Genomic DNA, 19803 nt, shown 5'->3' with positions numbered 1-19803 from the left:
CTGAGGCAGGATTGAAACTAGCGACCGTAGCGGTCGCGCGGTTCCAAACTCTAGCGCCTAGAACCACTCGGCCACTCTGGCCGGTGAGCCGCTGCTTCTCAATCAAGTATCTCCTTAGCTTGCCTCACAAGGGCTGAGTGCACCCCGCTTGCCAACAGCGCTCTGCAGACCAGGTCGTCACCCATCCAAGTACTAGACCAGCTCGACAGCAGTAAACTTTTGGGATCCGACGGGAGCCGGTGTAACCACTGCGACAAGGCCGTTGGCAAGTATAGGAGTCAGAAACTGCATAAGATATGACAACTATGTATTGTTGACATGTTGGGGTCCAGATGTGTGCCTGCTGGCAACGTGGATCTTATTACCTAAAGAAACGTCTTGCTGTATTGAGGTCCTTCGGAAGAAAATGTATCACCGAGGATAAAGTTTCCTTTCTGCAACGAAAAGTTTGTAAATGTATGGGATAGAGAGACAAACAAAGAGAGTGCGCATGTGCGTGACAGAGAGAGAGACAGAAAGAGAGGAGGAGAGAGTGAGGGAGAGAAAGGGAGGAAGGGAGAGAAAGAAACAGACTGAAGCCTTGAAGTGTGCTGAGAGACGTGGTCGGTGGTTCAAATGATTGCTGGTTTGCCCCAGAAAGCCCAAGCTGAGATTACTAGCCAGTGCTTAACAGTCGACTTCAGCATCGCTGGAAACTGGATTACTGTCAACTTACTACAGCAGGCTAAGATAAACAGTACTGAAACATACCCCCGCCATCTTTTGCTGTTAAGGTCTGTTTTCTTACACATTAAGTCAACTTGTAATTTATTGTTAATCTCTACATTTTTGAGGCACTATTTTCTGATGTACGCTATAACAATACGGAAAAATCTCATTTAGCCTGCTCAAATCATTTTGTGTGGGGAAATTAAGTTTAAGAACCATGGATCATAGAAAGTACTGCCATGACTTTGTCAACTTCATCTTTCTCTTCTCTGTCGTTTGTTTTTGTAGCGCATTTCTAATTGTTCTACAGATTGCGTTTCATTTTGGGATGTAGTTTTTAATTTTATTACTGAACACTCGCCATTTGAGCATCTGCTTATAGCAGAGTATTAAAACATTTCTCCCTGTTGATCTTTATGCCGTAGCTGATACTGCGTTTCCAAGCACTGACTAGGTCAACCACGTAAAAGTTGAAAAGAGCTGGAGACAGCTTACATACTTTTCTAATTCTCTGTTTTATTGTTTTTATGTATACAAGTTCTTTATTCTCGATCATAATTTTTGTCCCTTTAACAGCTTCAAAAGAGTTGATTAGACGCACCGAGTAGCCTTTTTTTTGCAGGATCTGACACATCACTCGTCTATTGCCTTACTCAATAGCATTTTCATAATCTACAAACATTATAGCACCTCTAATTAAATTCTTTCATCTCCTTTCACCGTTGCCTTACCCTAAAATATACTGTCTATACAGGATAGTTTTCTTCTAAAGCAAAGAAGTGAATGCAACAGTACTCGCTGTTAAATAAAATAGTAAATAGTACTGGCGCACCTCCCATGTTGTAGGTCGAGGCCCGTGAACCTCTTTTGTTCCTGACGTTTCTTTCAAATTGTGTTGGACAACTATTTAGGGGTTCGTGGTTCAGCGACTTTTCGCGACTGACCACTTGTGTCTGCAAGCCTCAGCGGAATCTGGAGCATCAGTGATGGTCGACGCTGCCTGTGGACGAAGAGCCAGGACAAATAAGTCTCATGGACTGCGATCATACAAGCTGTAAGATTCAGCAACAGCTAAACCTACTGGACGTGGAAGTAACCATTACATGAACAAAATTTTAGTTTCTTCGTTTGCTGCTTATACACAACAATCAAATATCATTTACTTACACTACAGTGCAGATGTGTATGTAGAACGTCTGCAAAAATAGGGTCATGGGGACGGTATGTAGGCAAGTCATATTAGTTTGTAGAATGACAGACTTCACGATTCATGCCACTACACAGCACCAAATAACTGTTATGCATTTCTTCAAACTTATTCCGAACTTTTTTTCTGTCTCGCTGGCGATACAGCTACCCCATCTTCATGTCGCAGGATACACCCATGTTCCAGACCAGCAAAAATTATTGTGTACATATATTTGCTGCTGGTGTATCACGCAGAACAAAATAAAGAACCTTTATGATGTACAGTATATGCAGTACGTAACATGATATAGTATTCTAATATGTCCTAGAACAACGTCGCCAGCTAGCCACTAAATTCGCTTGATAATGGAAACAAAAAACTATCGGCATTCACTGGATGCAAAAAATTCAGCGGGGTACATCAGTTACCGAAACCATGTCCTACAATAATGTAAAACTGCTCTCGAAGAATGAGCATCAAATCTGTTCACCGGAAAGGATCGTTTCCGTCGGTAAAACGCATCTCGTCGAATAAACATCTGAATAAAGGTGGATACGAACGATTTCAAATGTGAAGCCACAGCGATCAGCAGCATTTGTTTACACTCGACGTCAACAGCAAATGATGTTAGTGTGGATAAGAGGTGACGGAGACAAGATGTTGGCTCGTCACTTACTGTTTCGTATAGTGTCCCACCAAACGCTATCTTACTACGTTTTCCTATCTAGAGACGGTCCTCAAAAAACAGTTCAAATATTCAGTCAATGACCTTTTTTCACCAAGAAGAAGCACTACAGCACGAAGAATAGCACAACGAAAATCACACAAGCACAGACAATATATTTACGCCACACGATTCTCCATCTCAATGTTGCCTCTCATCTGCCCCCTCGTGTTGTGCGATATTTCATTGTTGACAAAATCGTCTGAGACCCACACTAAAAAACAAAGATAGCTCCTGAATGTACCGCACCGCTTTACTAGCCATAGGTAATACGTGGCTTATCTGTCTTTGTAACCTTCATCAATGATAATGTTAGTATCGAATTAAACATTTAAAAATCAGGTTCATTATTTCCCTACTAAGCAAGATAAAAGAATAATGTGCATTTGAAAATGTCCCAAATCGAAGCTAATGTGCTGATAGAAGTCTCTATAATTGAGTGCAGCCACACGCAGTACCCGCAGAAGCCTACAGAATTGTGTAATAAGTTTGCTTTCAAAGCAAGACGTCGACCTACACGACTACAACATATCTTTTTGACGGACCGTTACCTTAGATAATTTTTTTTAATATGCTGTGAAATGAGACTGGAAACTACTTGTGAATATGAACAGATACGGAACAGTCACGTGCTGTGAAGTTTCAATAACACTGAACTTATAGTTGTACGAAATACGTTAGCATCAGACATTTCCCAAGAACTTCTGAGATTTATGAACCGACGCACTGAATGGGTCTCTGGGTCATCAGGATATGCAGATACGTCCTTTTAGACGTTGAATAAAATTAGGACGGAATGGAGAAAGCGTCGAAAGAAACTAAAAACGCTAAGCGATGGTGTCAAGGAGCCACCGTAGTTTGCAAGGAAGACACATTCAAAACGACGGTGTATTAATTATGGAGGAATGCATGCAGAAGGTGAAGCTGTGTTTGGAAACAGAATGAAAATGCGCATACTGTAGTAAATACTGGTTCCCTAAGAGAATTAAGACCCTTACTAAAGAACATGTACACACATGTTCGAACACTTGGAACGTGATGGTACGAAAGTGTCACTGACATGAGACAGTGCAGCCATTTCCTAGGTCAGTTACGTTCATGAAATTTGCTGAAGCTGGGTGCAGAGCTATTAATAACACGAGGGAGATATTCGATACAAATTAACGAAAATGTTGAATACTATTCATGCACCCAAAAGTAAGACTTAAACAATAAATGGTGCATACTTTTGAATATAGTGTTAGAAAACCTACAAATTTGTGGACGCGAAATCACAAGATATTATCCATACAACAGTACCCGTATGTAATGTAATTATCAGCATCCAGAATCAAAAAATACATATTTAGTGGTAAGAAGCAGTAAACCACAAGTCCTTTCCGCTGCAACACGACAAGTAAATAATAGACACCTTAAGTAATTCCCTTACATATCTGCACCATATTCTTGCAGTAAAACTATAAGGAAGACACATCGAGTTCATCGAAGCACGTCTAAAAACATTCTGAAACAAATTATCCATATAACATTTTCCACAGTTTCCTGCAAAACTAAAAGATCTCAGGTAAATACTGATTTCTTGAAAATGGACAAAACTTCTATAATAGGAACACGTTTCTTATGCACGATTTCTACTGGAACAGAACGTGATGTGAGCCAGCAGACAATGAACATTATTTTACTTGCATGTGATTTGGTAGCAGTTGTGACTTTTTGAACCTCTCCTGCTCTTACGTTGCATTGTGAAGGTTGCAGTGTTTTTCGTTTTTGTTTCCGTTGCTCTTTACCACTTGGCTACTGACGTCCGACCGATGTTTGGTCGTCTTCGCTTTGCTTCATTGACCACTCAGTTATCAACTTCAGAACGCCACCTATGAGCTCGGTACAGTGTAACTGTAACTGTAACTGTATTTGTACACAAAAGAAGCAAAAGAGACCAGATAATCTAGATACACAGACAGACCCTTTGAAAGAGATCACATCCTGGTCCTCTTTATCGGAACTTGAGGGGCATTCTACACTTGCAAGGAGTCTGTAAATGTAAAATGAAGCAACAAGTCTTAAATCTGTGTACTGCTGACATATTCATACGCAGATATATGCCTTTTGACGTCAAGGCCCGCATTAGTTGAATAAATGCTTAACTACATTAGCGTCAGTGGGAAAGAGTGTAAGACCGAGGACCAAGTTTTCTTCTGCATCGAAATGTGAGTGTATGAGAGAGAGAGAGAGAGAGAGAGACATACAGATAGACAGCAAGCAAGCGACCGAATACAACCATCGTTAAAAGTGGCGGCTTTTAGTGTAATGACTCGTGACATAGTAGGGTAGAGCGAGAATGGGGAATCGGCTCGCCGCGCTTCAGTTTGCAGACTAACGAAGAGGGAAGAGTCTGACCACATGCCAGCGGCCTGCGTTCCCTCACGTGTGTACCATCCGCCCACACTCCTCCACCCAGTTACAGTACCAGAACGTAATTAATCCCTCAACAACGTTATATTGCACTTTAACGAGCGACATCCATTGAATAAGTTCCTTAACCCCCTACGTTTAACAATAAACATTAATTTTACAACGCCACATATTATTTTCAATAATCTACGATTTTTCCAACCGCTGCAACGCTAAGAATATTTGTTCTCCAGAGAATTCAACAGGACAATTTTCTTAAGAAATTTAATGCAGCTTAACTGAACACTGGATTGCACTTTTTCTCAAAGCAGTCCGCCTGTCTGGACCATTAGTAGGAGATTCATGTCAGTCCCTGCTTCTACTAAGCAAAAATTATCACCTATAACAAATTTTTTCTTGATTCGACCTATCTGTTCTTCGTTGGCTGGGCTATGAACAATATACACAATCTTGATAATAAATAGAAAATGTAGACATAACATGATTCACTGTGCTAATACGATGCAGAATAAAGTCGGCACAAAGTCAATAAATCATCTCGAAAATAAAAATAAAAAAATTCCGGAATTTAAAGAATGTAAAGAACTCAGCAGGCTACATGAGTTACCGAAATCATGTCCACGATTTAGTGAAAGTACTCTCGTAAATTGAATCATAAGTCGCATTCGAAAGGATTTCTTTTCTATTTCTCGTTAGAATGTAGCTGGTGTGATTAAACACCCAAAGTGAAACCAAATACAAGCGATATGATGCGTGAGCTACAGCGTTCAGCAGCAGTGGATTACATTAACATCAACAGCAAAGAATTTTAGCGTGAATAAGAGATGACCGAGAGAAGATGTTGACTGATCACTTAAGGTTCCGTATTGCTTTGTAAGTTCTTTTGTCGGAAGACCCTTCTTGACAAGCTCTTCAGATATTCAATCAATGAACTTGTCTCACCAAAAATAAGCTCTAGAGCACAAAGAACAGCACTACGAAAATCACGTAAGCACAGTCAATATGTTTACGCAACACGATTCGCTATCGCAATGTTGCTATGCAACTGTCCACCTAATGTTGTGTGACATTTCATTGTTTACAAATTCCTCTGGGACCTACGTCAAATAGCGACGATTACTTCCGACTATATCCAGACAGTTTACTGACCATACGTATAATTCATGACTGATCTGCCAAGCCCACAAATTCCCAAATCAACAGCAATTCAGAAGTGCATATATTATAAGCTATGAAATTTGTCACTTTCCCTGCTGACCACGTTAGTTTCAGCCATAAACTTACACCCTCAAATTTTTAGCTGCCTATTAATAGAGGTATAGGAATAGCATGTACTGAAAATATTAATTTTAAACTAACAACAGCCTCCGTTGCAATGTTTACCTAGATTTACCTAGACTTCAGTTGGGATAACCCAACCTTCTTCAGAATTAAAGGAACTACGATATGTCCATAATGGCTAATGTCAAAAACTAAAAACTATAAATAGAAATACATCGTCATATTGTAATAACTTATCTGGGAAACAACATAGGCCTCACTTCGCGACTGCAGTACGGCAGCAACGGATAAGTTGTGCAATATGACGATGTATTACTTTATTACAGTTTTAGTTTTTGACGTTGTCCATTAGGGATGAATCGTAGTTCCTTTTATACTGAAGAACAGTGGGTTATCGCAATTAAATCCTAGGTAAATCTAGGTAAACATTACATCTGAGGTTTTTTTAATTTAACATAAATATTTATACAGTTGCTGACAGGGCCGAGATATGTTGAGAATATTGAAAATATCCAAAAATGAGCCTAATATGCTGGCAGAAGCCGATAATTTTTCGATCAGCTATCCTTTGCGGCCTGGAGAACTGTGTAATAAATTAGGTTTAAGAACAAGTAGTTGATTTACACATATCATATAATTATTTCTTCGATGATTATAACCTGTCTCTTTGGCCACAGGAGTACCTGAAATCCTTTCTTAATGTACTGTGAAATGATAGTGGCAACTACTTATGAATGCGAACATATCCGAATGTTCACTTCTTTTCATGTTTGAATAACATTGGGAAAGCAGCTGAGAGAAATATGTTTGCATCGGACACTTAACACGAAATTTTGACATTTATAAGCCGACGCCCTGAGTGCGTCTATGGTTCGCTGCGATGTGCAGATGACCCTTTTTTAATGCCTGAATAAAATTAAGATGGAGTCCGAATACGATTAGCGTCGAAAGAAACTGTGAAATAAGATGCAATGATTTCAAGAGGCAACTATAATTCTCAAAGACGACACATCTAATACAATGACAGAAGGTTCAGCTGCGTTTCGAAATAAAATCGAAATGCGTGTGAGGCAGTAAATATTGCGTCGCCTGAGAGCATTAAGGTCCTTACTGAAGAACATGTACACACATGTTTGTATGTTTAGATGGTGAAATATCGTGTGACGATACGAAATTCTCAGAGACGTGAGGAATTCCACACTATTCGTAGGTCAGTTACGTATACCAAATATTCGGAAACGAGGGACAAAAAGGGGAAAATTTATTAATAACGCCAACCAAATATATGATCCATATTAATGGAAACTTCGAATATAATTCGTGCATCCAGAGGTAGCCATAATCAGTAAGTAGAGAATACTTTTGAACATAAGGTCAAAAAACCTAAAAATCTGTGACACGTAATCACAGATATTAGCTATACATTAGTGAACAAATAATGTAACTAACACCATTCAGAATCCAAAAACACTTATTTAGAAGTGAGAATCAATAAACTGTAACTCATTTCCGCTGCCACACAACAGATGTTGTTGTTGTGGTCTTCAGTCCAGAGACTGGTTTGATGCAGCTCTCCACGTTACCCTATCCTGTGCAAGTTTCTTCATCACCCAGTACCTACTGCAACCTACATCCTTCTGAATCTGCTAAGTGTATTTCATCTCCTGGTCTCCCTCTATAATTTTTACCCGTCACGCTGCCCTCCAATGCTAAACTTGTGATCCCTTGATGCCTCAGAACATGTCCTACCAACCGGTCCCATCTTCTCGTCAAGCTGTGCCACAAACTCCTCTTCTCCCCAATTCTATTCAATACCTCCTCATTAGTTATGTGATCTACCCATCTAATCTTCAGCATTCTTCTGTAGCACCACATTTCGAAAGCTTCAATTCCCTTACGTATCTGCACCATTTCGTTGTAATAAAACTTAAGGACGACACATCGAGGTCACCGATGCGCTTCCTAAAACACATTCTAAACAAATTATCCATACTATATTTTCCATAGCTTCTCGCAAACATAAAAGATATCACGAAAGCCCTGATTCCTTCAAAATCGTCAAAACATTCCAACAGAAACTAGTTTTTTGTATATAGATTCTACTCGAACAAAATGTGATGTGCGCGAACAGACACAGAACATTATTTCCTTAGTACAAGGTGGATTTTAGTATACTCTGTCCAGCCCCCATATTGCATTGCGAAGTTTGCCATTTGTTTCGCTTTACTTTTGTGTTGCTCGTTGGTGGTCAACTGCCGACGTCCTACACATGATTGGTCGCCTTCACTTCGCGTCATTCACTACTCAGTTACCAATTTCACAAATTAATTTAAGAGCTAGCTAACCTGTAAATCTACTTTTGTACAAAAGAGGGAAGATAGTGTTGATACGCAGATAGACCGTTAAAAGGAGAAAACATCTTCGTCCACTTTATCGGAACTTGTGCGACACGCAGGAGTTGTATGTACTGTGTAAATGTAAAATTAAGTCAGATGTTTTAATGCTGTTCGCTACTGACAGATTCGAAACTAGGTATATGCCTTTTGGCGGCAAGGCCCCTTTTAACTAAATAAATGCCTCGCTCTCATTCTGCAACGAAATGCGTATAAGTGTATGAGAGAGAGAGAGAGAGAGAGATAGAGAGAGAGAGAGAGAGACGGACAGACAGATAGACAGCCAGAAAGCGACGTAATAAAACCATGGTCAAATCTGGCGGTTTGCCTGGTAGCGCTTCAGTTTGCAGACTAACGAAAAGGGAAGAGTTTGATCAAATTCCAGACAACTGCATTCCCTCACGTGTGTGCCATCCACACACCCACCACCACCCTGCTACAGAGAACTCAATAGGACAATTTTCCTCACAAATTTAATGTAGCTTACTGATTGCAGAAATACATTTTTGCTTGGAACAACCCATTTAGATTTATTTCAGATAAATAAAAACTTCATCTTTAACCCAACCCCCTCTCTTTCTCACCACATCCCATCCCATCTCTCTCCCATACGCTTTAGCTCACATCTCGCCGGTCTGGACTTTTAAGTATAATTTTCATATCAGTCCCTGCTACCACCAAGCACAAATTTTCAACAATATCAATTTTCACCCCGATTTTTTTGTCTTTGTCGACTATGAGCAATATAAAGAACCTTGTCAATCTCCAGAACATGTAGGACATAAAAAGCGATACATTATGGTAATATGACGCAGAATATAGCCGACACGTAGCCCCTAAACACTCTTGATGATGGACATATACACTTTCGGATTTTGTAGGATATAAAGAGTTCAGCAGGTTACATCAATTACCGAACTCATGCCCACGATTTTGTAAAACTGCTCTCATAGGCTAAAGCTCAAGTCGGATCACTGGAAACATTTTCTTTTCCATTTTTCGTTAAAATGTAGCTGGTGTCATTAAACATCCAAATAAAATCAAATACAAGCGATTTCATGTATGTGCTAAACCACTCACCAGCAGTGTTTTAGAGTGACATTAACGGCAAAGGATGTTAGTGTGGATAAGAGATGAAGTAGAGAAGATGTCGATGTTCACTTACGGTTCCGTACTGCGTCACACCCAACGCTGGCTTTCGAAGTTCTTCTGTTGGAAGACTGTTCACGAAAAGCACTTCAGATAATCAGTTAATGAGCTTTTCTCACCAAGAAGACGCTCTAGAACACAACGAATAGCACAACGAAAATCACGTAAGTACAGACAATGTGTTTACGCAACACGATTCAGAATCGCAATGTTGCTACGCAACTGCCCGCGTGATGACGTAGGATATTTCATTGTTGACAAATTCCGCTGGTACACAAGCTAAAGAGCGATGACCTGTTCTGACAGTACAATAGTATCGTACTAAGTATACAGAATAAATTACTGCAAAGTTCATTCTCAGAATTATGGTCTTCCTCTCAAGTAAAATTTATTAATCGTCTCTCTTTGAAATGCCTCGAAATGAAGATGATGATTTGATATAAGCTGTTATAAACGAGGACAGCTGCAACTATATGTTCGAAGAATTGGTGTAATAAGTTTTTCTTAATGCACCTAGGCCGCTTGCGGTGGCCGAGCGCCTCTAGGCGAATCAGTCTGGAACTGTGTGACTGCTACGGTCGCAGGTTCGAATCCTGTCTCGCGCATGGATGTGTGTGATGTCCTTAGGTTTGTTAGGTTTATGTAGTCTTAAGTTCTATGGGACATATGATCTTAGGCGTTAAGTCCCATAGTGCTCAGAGCCATTTGAACCATTTGAACCAATGACACGTGGCCCACTATCGCTATAGTTTTATTTTTCGCTGACTACAAGACGTCGTTTTGGCTTACCTTACTGTTACAGTAGACCATTTTGTAATGAGCTGTGTAGTGATGGTGGGGGCTACTTATGAAAATGCACAAATCTGAAACATCCGCTTCTTTTGAAGTTTTGATAACACTTCATTTCTATTTCGATGAAATATATTTGCATCAGACGTTTGCCACGACATTTTTAGAATTGTTGGCCGACGCACTTAGTGCATCTGTCGTTCGTTGCTGTGCGTAGATGCTTCTTATAGACCTTGAAAAAATTCAGTATAATGTCCGAATCATCCGAGCGTCAAAAGAGACTAAGAAAATGATGTAATGGTTTGAAGTGCCACTGTAGTTTCTAAATGACGACAGTTTCAGGACAATGTAGGAGATTCCAAGAACAAATTCAGGTATGGTGTGAAGTTCCGGTTCAAAACAGTTTCAAAATTCGTATGCGGTAGTAAATACTGGGTCCCGAATGCGAATTATCCTCTGTAGTAAGGACCATGTACGCACACACATGATTGGAGGTTTAGAAAGTGAAACATTATGTAGTGGTATGAAGTGAGAGCATATGGCGCTGTGGTCACCACCGTATGGCGGTTGTGTACGTTAACCACTGCTGCCATGTTTGTGGTATTAGGAAGGAGTAGGCTCTGCACCAGCACTGAGTACCACTTGCTCATCTCCATACAGTACAAAAATGACACTTATTTATTTGTTTTTACTGATTTATCTCGTATTCTCCCTTAGTCTTTTATCAAGATACAACAGAGAACCACATGTTGCACGTGAATTGACATGAACATAGCCTTTAATATTTTAACATAATTTTAGATGTGTTAGTGTAACTATTCATTGTCATGTGTAGGATGGAAAAATCCATATTAAAAATCTGCATAAAATATTAATTGAAAGTCTGTATGAAATATGGAAGTCAGTAAATAATAAGTCTTAAAACCAAATCTGTTTTCTAACCTTTCGCTTCAAACGTGGTTCACATGGTTCTAAGCACTATGGGACTTAAAACGTGAGATCATCAGTGCGCCAGACGTAGAACTACTTAAAACTAACTAAACTAAGGACATCACACATATCCATGCCTGAGGAAGGATTCAAAACTACGACCGTAGCAGCAGCGTGGCTCCGGAGTCAACAGCCTAGAACCGCTCAGCCACAGCTGCCGGCTACGCTTTGGCCATTTGCCACATAGATATTAACCGTATATTAGTTTGGAATCCAGAGTCACATGCTACTTTCCGTTTGTACTATGCTGCTTTGAGACATCAAACATTTTTGTAACTTGTGATTCTTGACTACATTACTATACGATACTACACTTCGCAGCACTATACTACATTAACACCACACTAGATTATACTACACTAACCGGTCACACAACAAAGTTAGATTTTTCATTTGTCTGGACAGTTGACCCCTGCCAGACTGACGCACAGCTCAGGTTTCATAGGGACCCTGCTACTGCGACCCAAGGTTTACAGATTGGGAGGTCACTGCCAGGGAATCCTCCCCGAGACTCATCTCCTCTCTCCTTGTGAAAAGATGCTGTAGGTGGATGTTCTGCTATGGTGTAACTCGTCGTCTTCAGATGTGGCCTTTTCCTTGTTGTCTCTAGCCAATGTATGCTTGCAGTTCAAATGCTAATACATATATCAAAAAAAGTGTTGCATCACCCCAGTTCCCATAAATCCTGAAGATAGACGTTGACTGTGGATTCCGTATCACCCATATAGTCCCTTTGACTGTTCAGATATGTCACTACACGTGCCTAAAGCTGTAAACAGCCATGCATGAGCTGCTCCCATCAGACGAAGAGTGTGCGATAGCCGATCAGATCCAGTCACTCCGCCAGGATGGAGGTACACGACTCATGTAGTCTGTAGTTCCATCGTGCCTAGACTGTCAATATCGCGGTTTGATCGCGTCCGCATTCTTACTTTGTGCCAGGAAGTGCTATCAACAAGGGAAGTGTCCAGGCGTGTCGGAGTGAAACAAAACGATGTTGTTCAGACATGCAGGAGATACACAGAGACGGGAGCTGTCGATGAAATGCGTCGCTCAGGCCGAGCAAGGGCTACTACTGCAGTGGACGACCGCGACCTACGGATTATGGCTCGGGAGAACCCTGACAGCAACGCCACTATTTTAAATAATGCTTCTCGTGCTGCCACAGGACGTAGTGTTACAACTCAAACTGTGCACAATAGGCTACATGATGCACAACTTCACTCACGACGACCAACGCGAGGTTCATGTTTGCAACCACGGCACCATGCAGCGCGGTACACATGGGCCCAACAACATTCCGAATAGACCGCTGAAAATTGGCATCATGTTCTCTTCACCGATGTGTGTCGCATATGCCTTCAACCTGAGAATCGTCGGAGTCATGTTTGGAGGCAACCCGGTCAGGCTGAACTCCTTATACACATTGTCCACTGACTACAGCAACGTGGAGGTTCCCTGCTGTTTTGATGTGGATTATGGGGGCCGACGTACGCCGTTGGTGGTCATGGAAGGCGATGTAACGGCTGTACGATATGTGATTGCCCTCCTCCGACGGATAGTGCAACCATCATTATGGGCAGCACATTAACAAGGCATTCGTCTTCATGGACGACAAGTAGCGCATCCATCGTGCACATCTTGTGAATGACATCCTTCAGAATAACGAAATCGCTTGACTAGAGTGGCCAGCATGTTATCCAGACATGAACCCTACCGATCATGCCTGGGATAGACTAAAAAGGGCTGTTTATGGATGACGTGATCCAACACCACTCTGAGGAATCTACTGCAAATCGCTGTTGAGGGGTGCGACTACCTGAATCAACAGTGCGTTGATGAACTTGTGGATAGTATGCCACGTCGAATACAGGCATGCATCAATGCAAGAGGATGTGCTACCGGGTATTAGAGGTACCGGTGTGTACAGAAGTCTGGACCACCGCCTCTGAACGTCTCGCTATACAGTGGTACAATATGCTGTGCTTGGTTTTCATGAGAATTAAAAAGGAGGGAAATAACGTTTATGTTGATTTCTATTCCAATTTTCTGTACAGGTTCGGAATTCTGGGAACCGAAGTGACGCAATTTATTTATATGTGTGTATTTTCGCTGTCAGCATATTCCACTTATGCACACCTCTTCTTTCCTTATTATGTCATCGACTGTTCCATAACCAAAGATGCTACTATCGTAGTCTCCAACGTTTTTTCTAGTGGCACATTCTAAGACGATGTATTTAAGTGTGACAACTCCTCCATATTCACAAGGGTCTGTGATGTCTGGTTGTATTTTCTGCATTAAAGAAGGATATTGGCCATGTCCCGTCAGGTAGTATGTAGGTTCCTTGGTCGGGAAGAATTATGACATGTCGATCTTTCCTATATGTTAGGTTGGAAATGTTTAGTTCTCCTTCCCGTTTTTGCCTCGTCCCAGAAATATTGCCATTTTGTATCGGTGTATGCCTTCATTTCCTTATTCGATGTGGCTCTTCTGCCCAGTATCTCCTATACTGTTCCATATTCTTCCTTTCTGTACCAATACAGTATACCTTACTTTCATGTGGCTGTGTCCAGATTAGCAAGTCTAATATCACCAGGAGTGCATCATTCGGTATTGGTCTCTACAAAACTCCCTGTGCTTCCCGTAGAGTGATGGCTGTCCTTACCTTTCAGGATGTACGAGCCCAGACACTCAACCTGTGCCTCACAACAGCGTTAGTATTGTTTTTTGGTACGTTGTTACTGCAATTACATTCGTATGAAAATATCTTTGGCCAGTTGTACTTATTTTGTGCAGCATTTTAATGACTCTCTGGCAGATGATATCAACATCTGCATGAAAATCAAGCTTTTCTTCCATGTTTAAACCAAGGTACCTGCAGATTACTTTTCTCTACATGAGTTGGACATTTATTCTCATTGTGGGGTCCCTGGACATTAACGATCTTACTAGTCCAAAGATGCCCCTTCACCAAAGACTTTGCGGATAACATCTTCCGTCAGTGCTATTGAAGAAGCTGTCCGACCGCTATCAGAGGAATCAGCAGATGAAATCAGACGTAAAAGCTGCCATATAATTAGGAAACACAGTCCAAAAAGAAGTAATGTTTCCAAGGAAGAGAGATTTGCGGTAGAAAAGCTGCGTGAGGATGCTGACCAAGTCGTGCTGCGTGCTGATAAAGGTAATGCCACCGTCCCTTTGCTTCAGGAAGTCCACAAGGAAAATATATTTTGTCAACTTAGTTCTCGTGGATACCGGAAACTACCGGAAAGATCCTACCAACGAGATGACAATATTAGGAATATAACGAGCACTACTGATTCACCAATGAATTTTTCTGCCAAATATTTAGCATCCTTATTAAAACCAATGGTAGGAAAATGTAGACATCACGTATGTAATTCTACGAACTTAATTCCATGGATTTAATGCTACGAGTTAATTTCAGAGACTTAGCAATGTCATGCCATGTAGTACGGATGTGCTCGATTGTTTTCACGTGGTATCATTATATATTAAAGTACACTTAAAGGACTCTTTATCTCTTATCGGTCAACATTTTGATAAGAACATCACGACCTTGCTTCATTATGTGTTTTTGGCATCTTATTTTCAGTTCAATGGTGAATTTTATTACCAGATTGATGGAGTTGCTATTGGAAATTCCTGCTCCTCTCTGGTGGCTAATTTATTCATGGAAGGCTTCGAGGATATGGCAGTGGTCTTAGCAAGTCTTAAACAACCGGTATTCAGAGGTACGTGTGCAACACATTTGTAGTGTGGCCGCACGAGATGGATTAATTACATCGATTTCTTGAGCATCTGAATTCTCGCTATGCTAGTATTATATTTACTATGGAAATAGAAAAAGATGGTTGCCTCCCCTATTTGGATGCTGTCGTTCGCCCTAAAGTTGATGGCACATTAGGTCATGCCGTATATCGTAAGCCAAAACATACAAATTAATATCTACACGCCAGTAGATGCCATCGCCATTCACAGACCACAGTTGCCCTTAAGACCTCAGTGCGTACGGCGTAGATAAATTGCAAGAAGAGCTCACATACCTCATGAGCTTTTATAAAACAAATGGATTTTCACCGCAGCAAATTCGTAGAGCATTTAATGCGAAACCTACAATACAGGTGTGTGATGGGAATTGTTGTTGTTGTTGTTGTTGTAGTCTTCACTCCAGAGACTGGTTTGATGCAGCTCTCCATGCTACTCTATCCTGTGCAAGCTTCTTCATCTCCAAGTACTTACTGCAACCTACATCCTTTTGAATCTGCTTAGTGTATTCATCTCTTGGTCTCCCTCTACAATTTTTATCCTTCATGCTGCCCTCGAATGCTAAATTTGTGATCCCTTGATGCCGGAGAACATGTCCTACCAACCGGTCCCTTCTTCTTGTCAAGTTGTGCCACAAACTCCACTTCTCTCCAATCCTATTCAGTACCTCCTAATTAGTTATGTGATCTACCCATGTAATCTTCAGCATTCTTCTGTAGCACCACATTTTGGAAGCTTCTACTCTCTTCTTGTCCAAACTATTAATCGTCCATGATTCACTTCCACGCATGGCTACACTCCATACAAATACTTTCAGAAACGACTTCCTGATACTTAAATCTATACTCAATGTTAACAAATTTCTCTTCTTCAGAAACGATTTCCTTGCCATTGCGCGTCTACATTTTATATCCTCTCTACTTCGACCATCATCAGTTATTTTGCTCAACAAATAGCAAAACTCCTTTACTACTTTAAGTGTCTCATTTCCTAATCTAATTCCCCCAGTATCACCCGACTTAATTCGACTACATTCCATTATCCTCGTTGTACTTTTGTTGATGTTCATCTTATATCCTCCATCCATCACACTGACCATTCCGTTCAACTGCTCTTCCAAGTCCTTTGCTGTCTCTGACAGAATTACGATGTCATCGGTAAATGTCAACGTTTTTATGTCTTCTCCGTGGATTTTAATACCTTTTGTTTCCTTTACTGCTTGCTCAGTATACAGATTGAATAACATCGGGGAGAGGCTACAACCCTGTCTCACTCCCTTCCCAACCACTGCTTCCCTTTCATGCCCCTCGACTCTTATAACTGCCATCTAGTTTTTGTAAAAATTGTAAATAGCCTTTCGCTCCCTGTATTTTACCCCTGCCACCTTTAGAATTTCAAAGAGAGTCTTCCAGTCATCATTGTGAAAAGCTTTCTCTAAGTCTACAATTGCTAGAAACCTAGGTTTGCCTTTCCTTACTCTTTCTTCTAAGATAAGTCGTAAGGTCAGCATTGCCTCATGTGTTCCAACATTTGTATCTAATCCAAATCGATCTTCCCCGAGGTCGGCTTCTACCAAATTTCCATTCGTCTGTAAAGAATTCGAGTTAGTACTTTGCAGCTCTGACTTATTAAACTGATTGTTCGGTAATTTTCATATCTGTCAACACCTGCTTTCTTTGGGATTGGAATTATTATATTCTTCTTGAAGTCCGAGTGTATTTCGCCTGTCTCATACATCTTGCTCACCAGATGGTAGGGTTTTGTCAGGGTCGTCAGTAGATCTAATGTTATGTTGTGTACTCCCGGGGCCTTGTTTCGGCTTAGATCTCTCAGTGGTTTGTCAAACTCTTCACACCGTATCGTATCTCCCATTATATCTTCATATACATCCTCTTCCAATTTCTTAATATTGTCCTCAAGTGCATCGCCCATGTATATACCCTCTATATACTCCTTCCACCTTTCTGCTTTCCCTTCTTTGCTTAGAAATTGATTTCCATCTGAGCTCTTGATATTCATACAAGTGGCTCCCTTTTCTCCAAAGGTCTCTTTAATTTTCCTGTAGGCCGTATCTATCTTACCCCTAGTGACATAAGCCACTACATCCTTATAATGTATCCCCTAGCCATCCCTCCTTAGCCATTTTGCACTTCCTGTCGATCTCATTTTTGAGACGTTTGTATTCCTTTTTTACTGCATTTTTAGATTTTCTCCTTTCATCAATTAAATTCAATATTTCTTCTGTTACCCAAGGATTTCTACTAGCCCTCGACTTTTTACCTATTTTATCCTCTGCTGCCTTCACTACTTCGTCCCTCAAAGCTACCCATTCTTCCTCTACTGTATTTCTTTCCTCCATTCCTGTCAATAGTTCACTTGTGCTCTCCCTGAAACTCTGTACAACCTCTGGTTTAGTCAGTTTATCCAGGTCCCATCCCCTTCAATTCCCTACTTTTTGCAGTTTCTTCAGTTTTAATCTACAGTTCATAAGCAATAGATTGTGGTCAGAGTCCACAACTGCCCCTGGAAATGTCATACAATTTAAAACCTGGTTCCTAAATCTCTGTCTTACAATTATATAATCTATCTGATACCTTCTAGTATCTCCAGGATTCTTCCGTGTATACAATCTTCTTTTATGATTCTTTCACCATGTGTTAGCTATGATTAAGTTATGCTCTGTGCAAAATTCTACCAGACGGCTTCCTCTTTCATTTCTTACGCCCAATCCAAATTCACCTACTATGTAATGGGAAAGAAGATAGTAATTCCTTTAGATCAATTATTGTTTTGCCCTATGTGAGTGCTCTCTCCTCGAAGGTCCGTCATATTCTTGAGAAAAACAGTGTTAACGTAATCTTCCGGCCTCTCACGAAGATTGCAGCTTTACTTGATGTTGATTAGCTAGTAATTTAATAAACAGATATAGTGGTTTCTGTTTGGACAAAGTATGGAATCCTGCTCTTGGGGTAATTAAACTGCAGAGAAGTCGTCATGGTTTCATCTACGCCTAACATATATCAATAAGCGAATAGAATGTCTGTACGCCTTCGTCACAGGCGGCGCTTATATAAGCGTATCTTAATGCCGCTGACCAGCGATGTGACCCGCATACGCAACACCGCCGCGGTGGAGCGTATAAGGACGCACATAGCACATTGTCGTTAGTCTTACCGCACGCTCTGTGGACGGCCGGACGATACTCACCCGAACTATCAGCGGGAGAAATTTTATTTGCGCTGCTGCATGTCCAAAATTTTGAGGGTTCACATAAAAACTCTTTTGTATGGTGATTACGGTTAACTGTTTTCTGTGCACCAATTACTTAATCTTTCAAGAACTTCACTAAAATTCTCTCCTAATTTAGCGCTTGTGCTGGCAGATACGGTAATTAGGAGATCATCTGCTTAGGCTATGCAGCCTCTAGTGTCTGCTGTACTCTGAAGCTGGTTTATTAATGACTCTATGCCAACATTTCAAAACTCTGGACGCAAAGAGCCTCCTTCAGGCAGGCCTTTAGTGATTTCTGTCACGATTTTGTTTCAAGAACATTCCAGTAGCATCTGAATGTCTGTGTAATAATTTCGTAGTCTGTTATAGAGCCATATGAGGCAGTCCATCTGCTTCATTCATTTGAACAGGGCACACCACCATAAGTTATCAGAAGCCATAGCTATACCAATTATTGTGCCTATAACGTACTTGTCGACTGAGGTGGTCACAACATGTACTGGTTGATTTACCGATCATGGGTGGTTTTCCAGTTCCTGATACCATGCTGCAGAGGATTCACGCCTGTTACATTTCTGAGATCCCTCAGGCGGCAGCACAGAAGCTCTTCTTGTATTTTGGCTAGAACACAGCATGTTTTCCCCCTTCGCCATACTTTCATTGCGGGGCGGAGCTGAAACTACTCTGTTTCCCTGGTTGCAATTTCTCCCTCTACTGTTTTCGAGGCGATAACTTTAGTGACACGTACCGCTACCTTTGGAATCTCTTCTTGCCTCGTTCTTCTCACAGATCGTCATTAAACTTTTCGGCGGCAGAACGTTATCGCGCCGTTCACAACCTGTATTTGTGATTTCGCTAGTTCAGGCCCCTGTTCTTCTCATTAATATCGAGACCCCCCTGTTGTGCTCTCTTTTCAACATCATCGTCGTCTTCTTCTTCTCCTTCTTAGCGTAGTCCCATTGGTGCGTGGTCAGCTTTTCTCGTCTATGTACATCTTTCCTTACGTTCGAACACTACGTGTGGGTTTAGGTTCCTTGATCTTAGATATACGTTTATAGTACCTATCCAACGCGGTTAAGGTGTTCTACGTTGTCTGGGGCCTTCAAGAGTCAGAGGATAGGCTAGGCTGATGACTAAAGTAGGTA

Source organism: Schistocerca serialis, chromosome 8 (assembly GCF_023864345.2).
Source record: "Schistocerca serialis cubense isolate TAMUIC-IGC-003099 chromosome 8, iqSchSeri2.2, whole genome shotgun sequence".
Lineage (NCBI taxonomy): Eukaryota > Metazoa > Arthropoda > Insecta > Orthoptera > Acrididae > Schistocerca > Schistocerca serialis.
Note: the sequence above shows the minus strand (reverse complement) of the source record.